This window comes from Thermobia domestica, chromosome 9 (genome assembly GCF_964235325.1).
Source record: "Thermobia domestica chromosome 9, izTheDome1.hap1.1, whole genome shotgun sequence".
In the NCBI taxonomy this organism is placed as follows: Eukaryota; Metazoa; Arthropoda; class Insecta; order Zygentoma; family Lepismatidae; genus Thermobia; species Thermobia domestica.
The window spans coordinates 15,556,737-15,572,516 of NC_137462.1; the positions used below are offsets into that span (position 1 = coordinate 15,556,737).

General features: G+C 33.7%; 1 long non-coding RNA gene across 1 annotated transcript; it reads right to left on the bottom strand.

Annotated features, from left to right (window-relative positions):
* Positions 1–506: 506 nt before the first annotated feature.
* Positions 507–15,526, bottom strand: LOC145693905 (uncharacterized). The gene is made up of 3 exons (XR_014132845.1): positions 15,383–15,526; positions 6,788–6,943; positions 507–544 (listed from the first exon to the last, which is right to left on the bottom strand). It is a non-coding gene; the product is annotated as an uncharacterized LOC145693905 (long non-coding RNA).
* Between the last annotated feature and the right edge of the window lie 254 nt (positions 15,527–15,780).

Here is a 15,780-nt window from a genome sequence, read left to right on the forward strand (position 1 = left end):
ATTTAACAAAGTAAAAATAGTGTTTGCTTCTGACTTTGTCTTTCTAGTATTTTCTCTTTCTCTACATAACTCCCTATATTATTTTCATATTTATATCATGCAATTATATACTTTTGACATTTCTGGATTTGTGCGAATATTTACGTTCTTTGAGTGATTAATTATATTAGTTAGATATGGCATACACTAAGCACTATAAAAACTATACATTAACTGTATATTGTAAAAGTTACAAAATGTAGCAAGTAGTGTAATTCAATAAAAATAGTGATACGTTTTGGAGGAGCTTTAATAGTTTCTTACATTATTGAAAAGTCGATAATACATGAATAATTAAATATCGTAACTATTCATACACTATTTTGTAATTTCATGATAGTCATATTTGCATAAAGTCATATATATATATATATATATATATATATATATATATATATATATATATATATATATATATATATATATATATATATATATATACATATATATATATATATGCATTAGCACTCATGTGTAGTTGACGTTCACTAACCCCGTGGTAAACCTGAAAAATATAAAAATTCATACTTTAATATACAGAACTACTTAAACTTATATAAAATAATATTGTTGTTTACTACTATGTGGAAATAAAGGAAATAAAAATAAACGCATTTCTGCTCTTTATTCTTATATTATTCCTTTCACCTATTGTTTCCTTAGTGGTGATTTACAAAATGTATGTCTACAATTTTCTTGCCCCGTTAAGCTCAAGCGGTGGAAATAACATTTCTGTGGTACTCCTACCCTGACCCATTTAGAATATGCATTCGCTTGTGTCATGCATATAATAGAGGTTTTATATAGTTATAAAATCAAATATGGCTGTAAGTAAAATTGTTGTTATGTATGATCATATCTAAAAGGGTATGTAACTGTTTTGTTTATGTCACAACAACGAGGTATACAATTATGATAGGAAATTATTTTTAAGGCATATATATATAATGTGTGTGTGTGTGTAAAATTTATGGTGTTTATGTTCGTAAGTAGACAATGAATTGCACGAAAATAAATAGTGAATTTATTGTTTCACTATAACGTAATTGAACATGACCGATATAAAATATACAGAAGTGTCTGAAATAACACCAAGTGGTTTATGTGTCTTACAACATGCAATTGAGCAACCAGTTTCAGTTATTTGTTCCCTGATTGTAGTATATTAGCTAAACTTTGATTATAGAGGAAAAGCTAGTGATTTTAAAAGTGCTACCTGCTTTAAAATTTTAATTACAGTAGTACAAATTCTATGGTGTCTCAAATCAGTGCTTTGGCTCAGTGGTAGAGCGTTCATCTCCGGTGCTTGAGGTTCCTGGTTCGATCACAGCTTGCGCCGTGTGAACTTTGTAATGGACAAACATCGGGCACGTGGGTTTTCTCGGGGTTCTTCCGTTTCCTCCCACTTTCTTCATTCCACCATTTCATTCATCTCTCATCATCACCGTCTCCTTTAGCCTAACCGGCATAATCGTGGGACGTAAAACTTAAAGATTTCAATTCTAATCAGTACTTTAATTCCTAATTTTTGCTATATCACAGTAGTACCAATTCAGCTCTAGTGAAATTCATCAACAGCTTAATGGATTCAGTAAAAATTGGAATATTGGTAATAGGACTTCGTTATATTGACCAAATAGATTATCAGTTTATAATACAGGTCGCTTTTCTTTCTCGTATTATGCCAGTAAACCAGAGACATCCAACCACTATGCGACATTTCATTTCCCATTCTCTCCATCACTGAGTTAGGAATGAATCTGAAGCGAACTTTTCTACAAAATCGGCTTTGTCGCAAAGCCCGCTCTCAAGAGAACGCCGTTAGGAATACCAGTTAGAATGGACAAATCTTGCGAATAAACTGTATTTTGGTATCACTATAATGGGAAATATGGAAATAAAAGGAGGAGTAGAAAGAAAAGGAAAGTAACTGATCGACGATTTGAAAAAGAAAGAGAATATTAGAAGTTTAAAGCTGAAGCAGAAGATCGAAAAAGGAAGTGAAAAAAATTTTCCGGAGCGAAACCTAAAATAGAAGACAATAACTGATTGGTCTTAGGATCTGCAAAATTCAGAATACTTAATAATAATAATAATAATAATAATAATAATAATAATAATAATAATAATAATAATAATAATAATAATAATAATAATAATAATAATAATAATAATACCTACAAGTGCTCAATATATTTTGCATATTAAGTGCGTAATCTTTGTGTATGTGAAATAACTTTGTACTTGAAAACAAAATTAGATGATCATCATGATTAAAGTATTAAAACCTATCCATGTTATATGTTCAAAATCGTCAGTTAGAAGTTTATTCTATCAGAGTAACTACACTGGGAATCATCTCTAATATCACCTATTCACTCAAAAGAATATACAAAAAGGGACATTCGTATCAATTCCACACTTTTCCTCGTTATTGGTTGTGCATATGTCAATGGGGAAATGTGCAGACGTCGGTTTCAGGGTAAAAATGGACCTAAATTCATTGTTTTTTTTTTTTTTTTCAGGAACGACATTCAAGTGAATAACAGAACTTCTCACTTTATTGTTTAAGTGATCAGGAACATGTATGGGTGATCTGGTTGTATCATATGTGCCACATCTATTTTCTTATTTCTATTCACATTTCTTATTTGCAATGACAGAGCGAAAGCCTTTTGAAGAGAAAATGATAGGTTGTTTTGTACTAGTCACTTTTGTACACATTATGCACCTTCAATATACTCTCGTAACCATATTCGTTGACAAGCATGATTCCATGCACGAATTTCTTTACGTTTGTAGTAGAACTCTGTATGTCACTTCCTGAAGACATCAAGCTACGTAACTGTTCCAATCGTACTATTATGTGTTATGTACATGCTGATTCACGAAATCCGTAACATATACCTAACTCCGCAGATAGTGCACATAAATTTTTGAAAAGATGTTAATATCGAAGTGGATGTGCTGGTGGTGATGTTTATGAAATCAGGGGCGTCTCAGCGATAACCCTACGGTGGAAAATTCAAACCTTTAAATGAAAATATAGTATGATTCTGCCTCCAGGGAAACAATCTCTAAATTTAAAATAACTCTGAGGGGAAACATTGTTTTATGTTTGTTAAATTCGGCAGATACATGAGGTAATTAATAGATGAATGCGATGATTTCCGTGTGCTGCCATCCGAAAGTAATAGCAAATAATTATTTGAACTTTAAACGAAGTACAATTGTGAATATGCGGAAACAAAGGATGCAATTTTTGAAACATAATGGCGCCTGTAGGCTAGCTCTATTAGAAGGCGACGAACTTTAAAATTTCAAATGGAAGCAGGGGTCGATTTTACTTTTGTTGAAAGAAGTTCTAAATATTGGATCACTTTCATGGGCAATGGATGATGACAGTTGGCACTATATGGCAGCTACAGAACCTTATGTGGTAGGCGCAACCAAATTATGTGATAGGATTTACGATGCTAGAACTACACAACACAGAAACAATTAGGCAAAACGAAGAAAAAAGTAATGAAACGCTTGTTACCAAACTGTTTAGCAAAACATTGCGGCATGTATCTGGTTATTTTCAATAGAGCAATTTCAGAAATATGTGTGCATAGCTAAAGAATCGTCTGACATTCTGCGGTGCGTCGTTGATGCAGCTGCCTTACAAATGCTCAAAGTGATGCCCGCGATCATCAATACATCAATACTTATAAACAACAGCTTCAAGGTCGGCAACATTGATGTTCCGGAATGAGGTAGTAATACGTTGTTTTACTTTATGAATTGTAGTTGTTCTATGAAATAAACAATGTCCTTAATTTGACCCCAGAAGAATAGTTCATAGAAGTAAGGTCGGGAGACCTAAGATAAAACTGTAGATTGTAATATTTCCCGATCCAGCGTTTCAAAAACGCAACATATACCTCTACTCTACAGATTGCAGCATCTTGTGCTGGACAGTCATCAAATTGATCCCATACCACCTGACATATATGGAAAGGTTCATTTTCCAATAGTACTGTAGATGGTAATGCAACAAATCACAAAATATTGCCCGTGGTAAATGATCACAAAAAAAAAAAAAAATACAATTGCGTGAGTTCATTGAATTTCATCTCACAAATGAATGCTCCCTCGTTATTGCCGATTGATTTCACGCATTCAGTGCAGTTTCTGCGCTGACCAGCTTAGGTATTGTTGAGATTTATGTTGTCATCACTGTAAAGTGTCTTTATCATTCCACAAAATGAAGACTATGATATTAGGATATTATAGCAATTGGTTGACTACCCTGTTCCGGAAAAGAAGGCATAAATTTCAGTCAACCCTAATAAGGTCGTGATGTAGAGAGAGAGAAATGGCAGGGCGGAAAGCTATTTTCGTAGAGTACTCAGTTCAGTACATTGACCTACACCACACTCTCGCGCGATCTGTCACGAAATACATATGAATTCACTGGAAGAGTTGCAAGTGCATGAATGAAAATTTTTCATTTTGTACGACTCCTCTCCAGACACTATTTCTCCGACGAATGCTTCCTGCTTGCCGCAATAGTGTTCCAAATCCCCAGAACATTCTTGGAAATAACTTACAAAACTGGATAGTGTGCAACATACGAACGAGTTAGAACAATGTAATTTTCTAGTCATTCCTCTAAAATCATTAAAATTTTTGATGTTTCAAAATTCGTAAAGGTTGCTATTGCTTACTATCCACAGTTCCTACTAGCATAACTCAACCATCAACACCATACAATCGCAACAAATCACTGTGAAACTTCATTCCATTTCAAATTACGAGCTTTTAGCATCGGAGGCAGTTGAGCTCATTTATAGACATCTTGTCCAGTACAAGACCACTTTAACTGTCTGCATAGCTTATTCATTTTGTGATTCTGTAACATGTTCTCCTTGTTTAATTGCTCCTTTTGCTCCATGTGTGACACAACGACAATCGTATGTCTGAAGTCAGATATAATATGTACTAAAAATATTTACACTTTAGTTACCGGATCCAGAATAGTACCACTACACAAATATCGGCACAGGTCAATGAGTGTGCTGCTCAAATAACGTCGAAGTGATCCACAGAACATACTCCTGGATTTGTAATGGATTTCAAATTGCATGTACGCAAGACATGTCGAGTGCCCTAGTAGCAAAATCGGTTGGCCCAACGTTGGGAAAACTGTGGCGATGTGACATGCCAACGATGATCCAACGCCCGGTTTGGCCGCTTTGGCAACCATTTCCCACCCAAGCCATTTTCCATCAATTACCCAACCAAACGAAGGTTGGGCTTTCGTTTACACAACCACTTCCCAACTATCTCCCAACGTTGGGCCAAGCAAACCCCAACGACAATGAGAATGTTTTGGCTTCGTTCTTCCAGCCAAATCCCACCAATCTTCCTTATGTTTAGCCTATCCCAACCTCCACATTGCAAAATGGTTCAGCATCCAAATGCTGACGTTTGCGTAACAAAATCTTGCATAATTCCCAAACGTGTCCTCCTGGCGGGTTGTGTAAGGTAGTGATGCATTCGGTTTGACATGCTTGACTTTTTAGTGGTGGTGGTTCTTGAATATTCCGATTATTTCATAAGAGTTACAGTCTTTAAATATTAGATTAATTTTTAGTTGTACTTGGACCGAGCAGGAAAACAAACAGCAGTGTACGGGACGCGAACCCCAGTTGCTTGGTTGGCCAGTAGATATACTTCGAACATTTTTAAAACTACTTATTACTAGGTTTTTACTTAATTTTACTTGTTTTGAAATGAACCTAGAACGACAATGACACATAGAGAGAAATATCGAATATAATCAAATTACCACGCAGTACCAGGCCGGGAACGAACTCAGACACTCTGTACCAAAGCCGCAGGAGCTAGCCAATAGACGAGCGGAGAGAGTAACTTGCCCACAATCACACACGTTGGATTTTAAAGTGTTGGATTTTTGACAATTGTCGTCCATTGTAAGTTTTCATTTTAAAAGAAGCTCACTATACTCTACGTATCAGAAAATGATTCAACATACACAACACGAACTCCTCATTTGAATTCGTAGTTGGAACACAAAAAGATGGCGTTAAAGAACTTCGCATGAGCAGTGACTCACTCTGCCAGCTTCAAGTATGATGGAGTTAGTGACCATTAGCCAACAATAAAACATAGTGGCAGAGTTGTGGGAAAAGTGCTTTTCGTACAGTGGTTCCCTGACATTTAGCCAACTCTAAAGTAACGTGTTTCTTGATTGGGAAAACAGTCAGTTCTGGCATCGTTGTGTGAAGTTTGGAAGAATAGTTTGTTGTCCAAACATATATTTAACCAACGTTCGTACAAAATAACTTTACCGCCATGGTATCGCACCCTCCATCACCCACCTCTTTGACCTAATCCCATTCAATTCCCAACAGCGGGCTAACCAACCTTGCTACTACTTCTTTGGTGTCGACTTCATTCATTGCTTATGTTATTTTTGGCGTAAATTCCGATTTTGTATGGCAAATTGGTGGGAAAGTATTCACCAGGGCATGGCTTCTAGGCATCTTCCTGATATTTGCCTGGTTTATATATATATATATATATATATATATATATATATATATATATATATATAAGGAAATATTTAATACCTACTAAAATTGTACTAACTCTATTCTACTTTACATCAATGATCAGAGATTAGACACACTTTATCTATCAATGCTTTGGACAAACTTCCGAAGGCAAACATACTTACGAAGAACACAAGTCAAGTACGGAATGCACTTCCAGAATACAGGATGACGGGTGTATCCTCGTGCACAGACACAGCCATTGGTGGGTGCACGGCAATCCATTGTCATCTGGAAGCATTCCGTATCACATACTCCAGGCCTTTCTCCTACTCCGCACTCTAAAGAAAGTGAAAAGAATGACCATACATGGATTTGCTATACCATAAAAATGTTATTTTAATAGTATATAGAACCAAAAATATCCTTAAAATGAAAATTAAACGATTTATGGAGTGACTCACTTTGTGAAGTACGAAATTGAAGATATAACATTCTTAAGTAAACTATGAAGACTACAGCAAACTCTAAGATGCAGTTGTAATGATTACTAATGTTTTTTCTTTCGAGATACACAACACAGCTTTTTTCAAAGTATACTAGCTACTGTACCCACTTACGTAATGCTTTCAAAGTTTAACTTTTACTACAAACGAGTAACATTTGCTTTACATACATTACACATGCGTTAATGTGTAGAGTTCCTCTTATGTGTAATACTACAAGATCCAGTTAATGTCAATCACTCATAAGGGCTTCTGATACACTTCAGTAACGAAAAAGGAATGAAATTTTTGGTTAAAACCCACTTTTTTTTAACCAAAAGAGGAATTTTATAAATGTATTCGCTTGGAAATAATACCTGATTCTACGTCTTTCAGGAAGACAGAATTGACTAATCTCTAAACTTATGATTATAAAAGATCAAAAATGAGATTCTTCTAAAATACTTGAACCTGTGTTTCAACGTTTTCAGAAATTCCTTTACTAGACGTACATAGGTATGCTTTATAATTTATTAGAAAATTCAAAACCGACTGAGAATGTAATTCAAGTTATTATTCAATACAAGCACTTTTGTCTTTGTAAATTCTCCCAAACGGATTAATTCGTAGAAACGGCTGTGCTAAATGATTATCACAATGCATGGTAATTTACTTTAGGGGAAGAACACAGACTGAAATATTTTTAAAAATACTAAGACAAATATTCATATACAAGAGGAACTAGAAGGGTTAATGACGGACATTTCGTATCTGGAACTGTATAATTTACATTATATTCCTTGCCATTAAAACTAAGAAGTTAGGTGGAAGACCCTGTAACCTAATTGAAGAATACTGAATGCTTTCAACCTTTTAACTGTAAATACAATAAAAAGGTGTTGTTAGGAGAACGAAGATTCAGACGAGAGGACGAATAAACTATAAGTTCAAGGGATAAGAATAGAAAATATAAACTGATTTTTGATCCTTAATTACAGTCATGATGGAGGAGATTTTGAGTTTAAATTGATCTTTTGGGTTCCACTTGAAGTAGAATATTTTAGTTATTTAAATTTCAGACTCTCGCAGATAATTATGCCTCAAAGGATTTGCTTAAGAATGAAACTTGAATATCGGGAGCGAAGGTCATAATTAAAACTAGTTGAACCTATGCTCTTTATATAGCACAAAGCTCTAATATGAGCATGAACCTTCTTCCCACTTCTCACTATATCTGTGCATATCCCTTCACGAACACAGAAGTAAAGAATAGGAAGATTCTCAAAGGGAGTAAATTGTTATAGACAACCATATAAATGTAGTATTCTAATATATGAAATGTTGGGGTCTGTTTGAAACTTAGATACGTAATAGATGAAATCAAATGCAAATATTTTTGTATGATTCCATATCCGGGGACGCCTCATTGTGGATCTACAAGCCTTCGAAGTTTGCCAGCTTGCAATAAGTTTTGCCATTCAGATTAAAGTATAGCCTGAAATGTTCATCTACTCGCTATACAAAGCTCCTCTGCTGGTTATCGTTCACAAGTGTATCAATCTAGTTGTAATATTAAACTAATAGGGCCAAGACGACGCTAAAATGTGGAATTGGAAAATCAATACAAGTTTTTTCACAAATTTGAATTAGAATTGTGAAATCAAGACAAATTTTGGAATCGACCACCGCTCTTAGCACTTCTAGTTTTCAAGACCTCATTGTCGAAAGGATTGGTTACAAACGTACGAACATTTCTAACATTGTAATATTTAGACGAGATGTACATTCCTTAATTGCATAGATTCTAAGCTGGGCGTCTTAAACATCATCTATGTGCACAACCCTAGACCAAGGAAATCCTAAAAATTATTTACGTGTGTTAGTTCTAAAATGTATGGGTCATGAAAATCTCCTTTGGGACTTACATTGCATGTAAAGCAAGTACACTTTACCGTGGATTGTAGAGGTGTCTAGAAATTGAAAGCGCAGATTGGCACTCAAATAATGTATCCAAATAAAGTTATTTCTTTTCTATGACACAAGCTAGGTACAGGACGAAGAATGTATTTTTATGATACAGAGATGCGTCTTTCTGTATCATAGTAAGTTGATAAATAATTGATAATTAATAATAAATAATTGATAACATAATCTACAAGTAGAAAATAATAATAATCGTTATCATCATAGGTATTCTGTCATTATTGGCAGATCACTTGCCGAAATTTAGAAGCTTCCATGCTCCACGGTCTTCAACTATCTTCTTTGTCTTCACGTATGTCTTTTTCTCTTTTGATACCTTCCATCAAATGTAGCCTCATTCGCCTTTTTTTCTCTTTCCTGCCACCATACCCTCTAGCACGTATCTCATGATTCAGTTCCTCCTTAGCCAATGTCCCAACCATTATCTATTACTCTTTTTATTTACTTCTAAAATTTTTCTTTCCTCCTTTACAATTTGTTTCATTCTCTGATTCGTTTTCCGTTCAACTCAGCTAATTCTATTCATTCTTCTTCATATCAACATTTCGAAAGTTCCAATTATTTCTCATCACGTTTGTCTAATGTCCATATTTCTGTCCCTAATAGTACCGTACTTCACACGAACCATTTCATGAGACTTTTTTCTCAACTCTTTGTTCAAGGTCTCAGAAAATAGTATACTCTTCCTCCTCAAGGTTTCTTTCGCCATTGCTATCCTTGTCCTTATTTCATGTTTGCAGTTCATCATCTGCAAATCGTATACACCTAATTTTTATACCTCCTACTGAAATGTAGGCTCTTTTTCACCGTTTCTCCGGGACAGAGATTAAATAATGATGGCGAGAAACAGCGTCCCTACCGAACTTACCTTCGAATTGCATTCTCCTCTGTCATGTGCCTACTGTATTGTATTCTTCTTTAAATAAACAACAAATTACACACCATACAATCACCACCTTTAACACTACCAAAAACGGAAACTGTTGAAATTTAGTTGTACTTCTACTTTCAATACTAATTTTCTTAGAAGGAAAACATTTCTAAGGAATTTCGAAAAGTTTTTTTTTTTTTTTTTTTGTTGTTGTTGTTGTTTTTACACATATTCAGTGTTCCAAGAGTGAGTTCTGTCTGGACTTCTATATATTGTTCAAACCAGAATTGGTGAAAATTTACGATTTCTGGTTACAACGCTGATTGGGAAATGGATAAAAGCGTCATAGATAGTGACGAACAGGTTTTTGATATGAATTCATTCAGTACCGCAGGACTATGTTTCACTTTTGGTTTTGTCACTCTAATGCAACTGGAAGTCATAGACAGCCATTAGTACTTCCGCTTTCAAATGTGAATCTCAAGAGAGCAAAAACAGGAAGCGATAACGAGTGATGGCTTCTTTATGAAAATTCAGGTTCCGTGGGACACGATCCATTTTTCATCTTATTTGTCCATTGCTGGCAGCAATAATAGGTAGATGTTCTACTTCAAGTTTGAATATTGAATTCGCATAATTTAAACTCTACCATAGTTTCACACAATGAAACGATACACATATATTATTATTATTATTATTATTATTATTATTATTATTATTATTATTATTATTATTATTATTATTATTATTAACTAGTTGTACCTGAGATATCTACACAGCGCATCATTCACATATGAGCAAAAACCTCCTTGCCATTCCTCAAAACATCTGCACATGTCCCTTCACAAACACAAGCGGAAAACATCTTGATAAAAATCGAGAAGGGGAAGACAGAGCCTACTTCCGATTGGAGTTTCTAGTTCATGTATGATCAGTGTTTTCTTTTTTCTTGCATGCAGTACGTAATTTAGCAAATACATTACATACTCAATTAATTATCGTTCCAGGGGTATATGGTGTTAATTGGGCAAAACGCTCCAAACAACAAATATCCATTAAGACTGAGAAAATAGTTATCCTACGTTTTCCATTATCATTTGACAATGAAATAAACGTCTGAGAGGTATGCAACCCCTGCATACAACTTTTTGTTGGAATGCAAACCTCATAGGATATGATCATTTACTTTTTTTTTTTAATCAAACTTCCAGTGCGCCCCTTAAAAATGTAATAAAAATAACGACCACGTTTCTTTAAATATTCAGTTAGAACTGGACATCTATACAAAATTTAGAATCGACCAGCGAGAACGGCACGTTTCCAGCACTAGAGATTTTCGAGATATCATTGTGGACAGGATATGAGACAAACATATAAACTTTTCCTTACAAGTAAACCTTACGTTTGGGTGAATCGAGTTACTGACTAAGACACATATGAGAAAGTAGTAGTAAATGTGGTCAGTATTTCAGTGAAGTTGTAGGTGCGAAGCTCCAGGGGTTTAGGAGATACAGCTACCAGAACATCACATGGAAGTACAGAATAGTCTTCATACAGTTGGAGGTAAAAGCTCTGTAAGACCTCTTGTAACGACAAAAGGTGAATAATAAATATATGGGTACATATTAGGACTAGGGGGAAGTCATATAGTAAGGGTATACCTGATGGCGGCCATCTTGAAATCCGCCATTTTGAATTAAGTTCTTAAAATAGGAATAGGGTCATGTGATATATGATTTAAGGCGCAAATTTAATCAGAAGAACAATGGTGACGTTAATTTTAATTTACGCGCAATTGGTAAAAAGTTACAGGGAAATTAAATATTGTTGCAGCATATGTATTAGTCCTTTACCCCACCTTGTAAAGTCATGCACTCTTTTCTGAACTACATATTGATTGTACTAATTGAGGACTTTTCTGGAAGAAAGACCCAAGTTCAATTGTGACTCAATTCCACTTTGGTCATTTTTACTTAAATTAGCAACTTGTTTATGCGATAACAATGCTGGTTAATGATAAAGAAAAAATGGTTATACAGTTGGATTTATGGTAAAATTTGCTATTAATAAGGTGTCTATGTTATGCGTTTTGTTTAAAACTTTTGTCTGATTCAAAATGGCGGATTTGAACATGGCCGCCATCAAGGCAACTCATACCATAGACCCAATATTTATCCACCTGCTTTTTATTCAATTATTATCATTAACACAAAATTTACTAGGTGGGGTAAAGGACTAATACATATGCTGCAACAATATTTAATTTCCCTGTAACTTTTTACCAATTGCGCGTAAATCAAAATTAATGTCACCATTGTTCTTCTGATTAAATTTGCGCCTTAAATCATGTATCACATGACCCTATTCCTATTTTAAAAACTTAACCTTAATTCAAAATGGCGGATTTCAAGATGGCCGCCGTCAGGTATACTCTTACTATATGACTTCCCCCTAGTACTAATATGTACCCATATATTTGTTATTCACCTTTTGTCGTTACAAGAGGTCTTACAGAGCTTTTACCTCCAACTGTATGAAGACTATCCTGTACTTCCATGTGATGTTCTGGTAGCTGTGTCTCCTAAATCCCTGGAGCTTCGCACCTACAACTTCACTGAAATACTGACCACATTTAGTACTACTTTCTCATATGTGTCTCAGTCAGCAACTCGATTCACCCAAACGTAAGGTTTACTTGTTAGAAACAAATATATAAACCTAGCATTTTAATATATAGAGATAAGAAGATCTATATTCCGGTAAAACCTTAAGTGTCATTATTGAAAAAAGATAGAGATGAAGTGCTTTGATGACGGGTATATTCCATGTCATCAAAGCGATGTGCTGCGCTTCTGTAGCGTTTCGTTGAGAAGTTGTTGACATTACTTAATGTATTTTAAAGATGATTTTTATTATACAGATAACAACTCGAAAAATATATATATGAATATGCAGAAGAGTAAATATAACGGATTTACTACTAAATATAACTCACATACAACAACTCAGTGATTATGATTATTGCATCGCAAACAAAATAGTTACTTCTACAATTAAGTTGGTATGGATCTGCTGTAAAACTCTCTAATACATAATCAACAAGCCAGATTCCTCTGAGATGCTTACGATCGGGATTATTAACGGTAAAATGAGCAAATCGACTATTCTCAATTCATCTTTTTCATCTACGTGACAAGAGGATTGCTGTTCAAACTTTGAAATATCACTTAATATCGGTGGAGATACAAAGGACCTATGAAAACTAACACGATATAGAGCTCACATCAGCTACAGATCGAAGCTTGAATACCAGCGAAATACTGTACAGCAATGGAATACCGTACAAAATTTTATACTAATAATGTTTTAAGTAGCTTAATGTGATTAGAAATTGTTTTTGTTTTCAGTAAATAGGGAGATTATAATATTATGAAAATAGTAGAATAGTTACTAATGCATTGTATTAGTTTACAACTTAGTTTTATAATATTACCACTTCTTGAGATTTCGCTACATATAAACAAACCGAAACTGAAGGACTAATGATGTCATTGTGTTAAAATTTTACCCAAATATTACTACGCAAATGACACTTTTTTTGTAAAATAATCTAAAACTGAATGTGTATCTTTTAAAATATTTCAAATTGAATATTGCTGAAATTAAGAGAAGAAACACGAAATATTTAAATAAACATAAATAGAAAGTTAAGGTAGAAAACTTTTTAAAGAAAACTGTGCAACACAAATCCTAAATCTAGAGCAAAAGTTGTTATGTGCTTTACTTTTTATTTTTTTATTTAAAACTTTTTATTTCAAACACCAATTTTTATTACTCAAAACGTAAATTCCATTTTTTTAAATGTATTTGTAACACTTTAATTTTGATTTCGGATATTAATATTAAATTCGAATCACTTAATACCTTCAACGATAAATGATTTATAGCTTGCTCAATTAAAGTTTCCTACATGAAAGCATAATAACACCGAAATAGAACAATAATTAGAATGTTAGTCCACGTAAGAATTAATTACAGGGTAGTCCAAAAGTCTATTCCGGGCTTAAGCTATAAGTAAAAATACATTAAGAACAACTAATATAGAAGCTAGGTCTACCTGTTTGATAATAATAAGAAATGATATGAAATACAGAGAGCAGATCAGTATGGGATTGTACACCTACTTTTGAGCCACCTGGTATGTAGCAGCTTACTTAAACAATGCTAAGCTGAGAAAGCAAGTTAAAAGCAAGTATGAATTAGAGAGGAAAAACAACTAAATACAAAAAAAAATCAATAATTTTTATTTCTAATATTCACATTTTTATACCAAAGTTTGGTCTCACATTATAATTGATGTCAATTGAGTGTCCTCCAACGACTTAGTACGTAGCCAAGAGTGAATTTTACAAAGATCATCAAAAGACGGTACATTTTCTAAAACTTTGTGTCTAGTAAATCGAAAATCATAGCAGCGTGTTTTGTGTATTCTTTCTTCATACACAATGATATCTCAACTGTCCGGATTTGATGTTGACTTTCGCCGTCAACGTAGGGAAGAATGTATCGATCCCCTAAGCATTCCAAAATTATTGTAGAATGTTATGTAAACTTAAATATAAGAGACTACTTACGGTTGGTATTTAATTTATATTAAAGTTAAGGAAAACATATTTTATGAACAGTTAATACCTAACAAGTACCATACTCAAAAATTAAACTAAGTTTATTGATCACTTTTATTTAAAACTGAAATGAAAGTTAAACTTTAAGTCCCAATATCGTATTCTAGAAACAAATCAGACCAAGCTATTGTAAATTAAAAAAAAAATGATAAGATCTGTAATGAGAAATCTCAATATTTTCTAATTTATAAGGTATGATGAGAAAGTAAGGGATTCATTGGTTTGAATTCGTAAATAGATTGGAAGTTGGAGTAATGTCTTGACATTAACAGTGTATCAGATCAGGTACTCTGTTTAATCTGGGATCAAAACCATTACTACAGTTAGCAAATAATTCATACCGGGATACGATCGCGAGACCACGAACACAGCGAAAATAAATGTCAATTTTGAATTCATTGTAACTCATTGTCAGTCATTGTAAGTTTTGAATTCCACATTCCTTCGATACTGAGGTATAAAAAAAATGGACCTACACATGGGGATTCTTCATTTCGTAATTTACTAAGACAAAATAAAATAAAATGCACTGAGTCCAACACGAACAGAGGAACACAGTGAACCGGTACAGCTGGAAACTAACTTATATGTATATTTTCTACTAGTCAACCACATGACTAGTTTTCAAATAACTGTTGTGAAGAGCGAGTACAATTTGTTAATTTGCATAAAATCACTATACCTGTTATTACGAGATGACCTATATTATTAGAAAGATATTATTAATTATTTAGTTATTATAAAAATATTACTTACTTGAATAATCACGAAGTTTTGAATATACTCCTGAATCCACGTTTGTAACAAAGCACCAAATGGTCAATAAGAATAAACAAGGTGTAATATGTTTTATTTTAAATGTCATGGTGGTGTAAGAAAAATAAAGTTAGCAAACGTTTCGGAGAGATAATTCTTAATAAAGCTACTGTTGTAGTTGCGTAACTTAATCGACAAATATTACAACTCGAATTCTTTTATACAATAATTCAAAACCTAATAAAGTACAGAGAATTAGCAATTATCTTTGTTAATGATAGGGACTAGATCATCATTTCTTTTGTATTTACTCCGTGTATAATTACTAGCATTAAATTACCTTGAAAAACACTGAATGCACTTAGATAGTGCGTGGAATGTAGAAGATTTAATGAGTT